The sequence below is a fragment of the Papaver somniferum genome, chromosome 9, assembly GCF_003573695.1.
Source record: "Papaver somniferum cultivar HN1 chromosome 9, ASM357369v1, whole genome shotgun sequence".
NCBI classification, from domain to species: domain Eukaryota; kingdom Viridiplantae; phylum Streptophyta; class Magnoliopsida; order Ranunculales; family Papaveraceae; genus Papaver; species Papaver somniferum.
In genome coordinates this window covers 95,126,838-95,131,431 of record NC_039366.1, presented here as the reverse complement: position 1 = coordinate 95,131,431, position 4,594 = coordinate 95,126,838, and the positions used below count along the sequence as shown (strand labels likewise).

Here is a 4,594-nt window from a genome sequence, read left to right as displayed (position 1 = left end):
ATATGAACAACCTTGTGGATTTGTGCTGAACCGCATAGCGGCTGCCTACGTATCCTCTCCGTAGCTCGAAGGAATCAAGCATGACCGTAGTTCGTCATTCTTTGTTTAGGTAGTATGAACTACTCGACGGTAGTAACCATCTCTCACTGGATAATATCAAATAAACTGATTCCAAATATAGTAGAAAACCAAATTTGTACACTAAATTTGTATCCTTATATGTAATTTATACATGATCATTTCTTGGGAATCAAAGTAACACGAAAACTTGTCCGGAGAGTGCGGTCAGGGTATGCCCCGAGTACAGATCCAACGTTATACAAATTTGTAAATAACAATCTCTTACAAACCTAGCAAGGATACTAGGTGCAGCAAAACAAAACACAAGACCTTAGATTTAATTTAGTCACACAGAAAAATGAAAGGCACTTCAACGAATATCACTAGTGGAGGCAGTAATCAGTTTAGGAAGTTAAGTATAGACTTTTACACATTATAAATTTACACCTTCAAAATGTAAGTTATTACTATCCGTACTATGAGTAACATGCTTATGGATCATCCAACGACCTAGTTGTAAAGATAACTATGTCTACCAATCATTTTTATTTGTTGTTTAATAGGTGCAATATATGCAACTAAAGTGCTAAAATAGCGCATAAGGTAACCACGACAGGCAGACATGAAAATAAATGAGAATAAGATCTCCAATGAACAAATCCAAAAATAACCAGAACATAGTATCACAAGCTTCTAGTACCGAGAAATTACAACAGTCAGACAGAAACAATAAATGTAAGATCACTTACCGTCGCTATGACAAGGCCTAAGAGTTTTGACACCATTTCTTAATACTGGGTACCCACAAAGAAAGTGAATAAACAAGAATCACAGGTTTGCTCACTAAACCATTTAAAAGAAATCAAATGCAAATTCCCTAAACCGGCAGTTCGTCGAGCACCAAGACAACATACTAACACGGAACATTTAACATGGGTACAAAGGACTATGCTGTAAGTGCATGTTCACATGGTGATTAAGCGTAAAATAAATTTGATAATGGAGAAACATCAATATTTCACTAAGTTCCAAGTTCAGAAAGATGGAATTTCATAATCCCGTTGGCATGCACTTCCATGTGCCAGGTTTAAAGCAACTAAAGCTTCAAAGTTAGTTCTTTTGTGTCCAATGGGACAAGGCATATTACATGACTATTTGCATGATTTACACATAATTCTATAATCAATATATCATTCACCTACGAGAAGAGAGTTTCCATTATGCAAGTGATTCAGATGTTGCAATTCAAAGCACTCCGCCAAAAATCAAACAACACCACCAATAAGATAGTAAAAATAAAAAATTGCGAAGAGAAATAAGAAGGGACCTACCTGGTTTGTAGCCAAGATATCTAGCCAGCACTACCTCTCTTGAGAATTAATCCAAAACTACTTGAAATCCTATGAGGGTCAAATATTCTGACAACACACTTTAGAGACGTAACTGGACTACATAACGACCATTATTAGAATAAGCATCTCAGAGTCTATAACTCAAAATGAGACACCTAATATCAATTCAGAAACGTTATTCCGAGGAATATATTTCATTACAAGACACCCAAAGCTAGTCCAGACTCAAAATGATTCGAAAACACATAAGAATATGGCCAAGATAATAATATACAACGGGACTGCTATTTCAGAATTTCATTTCATACCAGGATTAAATTTATCAAGCTACCAGACCATACAGGCTTTCAGAACGACGGTACGGTTTTAATAAAAATACCCATCAGTACATACAGTTGAACCTCGATAATTAGAAGAAACATTAGCAACCCCATACGCATCTAATCATTCTCAATTCGGACACTAAGCCACTGCATTTGATGATAAGACAAAATAAACCAAGTGTACACAAAAATTGTGAATAAAATGAGCACCGTGCTAATCCATCAACGACCAAGTGATATACTTGCAATAATTCCATTTAAACATTTGCCTTAGTCCATAAAGCCAGTCTTGAGTAAAAATGCAAACATTCCCACACAAGACCACATATTAGTCACTAAACTAGATAATAAAATTCAAAGTGCAATACCATTTTAGATGTCCAACCCCCGTGATGGCTAGAATTGAGTACTGCCAGTTAAAACATACTACAAGGGTGTTGCCGAAGAGTCCGTGCATTAGTTCCTTCAAATCACAAGGGATTTTGTTGAGACAATTTGTCAACCACCCTCCAAGCACGAACCTTACCATTTTAGTCACCAACTCCTAGTGCCGTCAATAGCTCTTTATTTCTCTCCTTTTCCAAACAATAGCAATCCCATTTAATCAAATCATCTTCCACTCTTTAAAGAAATAAAAACAGAGATAGAAAACCAATTTCAAGGTGCAGTCATCACCCGAGATACTAGCTTAAACAAATTATTTAAGAAAGAAAAGAAATTCTTTTCCCTATAACCCAGAGATCAGAACCAGAAATCAAATTTATAGTTAAGTTAAATTTTCAAGCCAATGGGTATTTCAACCGAATACCACCACAGAACCAAGTTTCGAATAAAATATAGGGAACCATTCAAGCATTATTGGTAAGTTTGACATGGGAAATAAATCTGGGAAAAATTCCCAAAATTGCATAAACCCTAATTTTTACTGAGTTTGAAACATCCTCAACTTAAAAGAATATACAAGAAAACATCTAACAAAACATGCATACCTTGTGTGATATATAACCCGACAATTGATAGAAATCACTAGTTAAAAAGAATAGGAAGAATGATTACCTCAAAAAAGTTCCAAAACTTAAAACTGGGAGTAGGAATCCCCTCCCCCGCTTATTGAACCCCAACATCAACAACATCAGGCATCGATAACTTCACTTACCATGTACTTCACAAGGTTCATTCATAAACCTCCGATTCTGTTCTTATAACTCTCAAATTGAGAACATACACGAAAATATTCCCTCACTCTGCTCTTACGACTAACCAATACTAAATTCAGCAGCAAATCCATGCATCAAAATTGTCAGTTTACCCGAGCAAAATTTCAGTCAAGTTCTAAATTGTATTTCTACTGCAGAGAGATGATGAAGAAGAAAACAGAGAAGAAAAAGCAGAACGAGTCCCTCCCTCTTCTGGATTTTTATAAAACCGTGTGCACTCATTTCTTATATCTGACAGGTGTCAAGCATGCTCCATGTATCATAGCATCTACTAATAACACTCCCTAATATTACTAAAGGGTCACTATTTATATGAAAACACACGTACTAGATCTAGGGCACTTACCAAGGGTGTAGAGCTTTACTATTGGGTTTGGTTAAAACCAAGAAAAGATACAAGTGTCACACCACTTGTCAAGCATGTTGTGTTCTACGGTGTCTACTGGGCATGAACATCAATATTACTAAGGGCCTAAGAGTGTTGAAAGCACCTGGAGTACTAAAATTTTAGGCACTCTCATAGCAGAATTCGAATGATGGGTTTAGGTAAACCCAAGAAAAACAGTTTGGACTCTCACATCATTTACCCCTTAAATAACTTCGTCCCGAAGTTCAAAATAAAACTAGAAGTAAGGTGACTTACCTGTAGTCAACCACACGAGCAAAAGAATAGTGAGTTCCATACGCACAGTCCCGTTTGAACCGGAACTGCTCTGATACCAACTGTAACGGATTAGAGAATTTTTGCTTCCTACGGGTCAGGTTAGGACCCGCTTGGAGAGCTCCGACTCTCTGATACGCCACTTGAAAAACAAGACTTTCAAATTTTTCAAACCAATCCGATTTTACCAAGCAAATGTTCACCGATCCATGCCAAACTGCTTCATGAGCGGGCAAACTCTTGTGCAAGTGATAAGTGACGATCATCTCCAAGCAAACACCAAGGTTCAAAGACTGAGATTCTGCTGAACATAAACCTCATTTGAGGGTCATGTAAATGTCATAATTGTCAAGGTAGTTCTGAATACCATCCACCACCGGCCAGTGCCAATGGTCTTCCGGGTAGCCACCGAAGTGGGGTACCCCAGTGGGCCTGACAAGGGTTGCCACTTAGGCCTAACAAGAGTTGCCACTTAGGCTTACCAATTTCACCATGAAGACGGTTCATCCACCAGTGATGGGGGTGCCAATTGCGGCTTAGTAGATGGTATGAACTGCTCTGCAGTAACCATCCCTCATTAGATGGTATGAATTTCCTTTAAAAGACAACAACCATCTCTCAGATGATATGAGTTACCACATAGGGTAAAAACCATTGTGTAACTTATGAGCCGAAACATATGATATGAATTACCTCGAACGGTAATAACCATCTCTTGTCTCACAAGCTGTACAGTTATCAGATGTATGATTTACCTCAGATGGTAATAATCATTTCTCGCTAGGCAGTATGAACAACCAGTGCTGCAACCACCTCTAACAAATATTATATAATCTGCGAGGGTCGCAATCATCTCTAAATAGATGGTATAAACTGCCAAGCAGCAACCAACCCTTTTCAGATGATATGAACAACCTTGTGGATTTGTGCTGAACCGCATAGCGGCTGCCTACGTACCCTCTTCGTAGCTCGAAGGGATCA

At 37.9% G+C, this 4,594-nt stretch overlaps 1 long non-coding RNA gene across 1 annotated transcript; it reads right to left on the bottom strand.

Moving 5' to 3' along the window:
• Positions 1–1,699: 1,699 nt before the first annotated feature.
• LOC113308879 lies at positions 1,700–3,128 on the bottom strand. Its single transcript, XR_003340159.1, has 2 exons — positions 2,792–3,128; positions 1,700–2,310 (listed from the first exon to the last, which is right to left on the bottom strand). It is a non-coding gene; the product is annotated as an uncharacterized LOC113308879 (long non-coding RNA).
• Between the last annotated feature and the right edge of the window lie 1,466 nt (positions 3,129–4,594).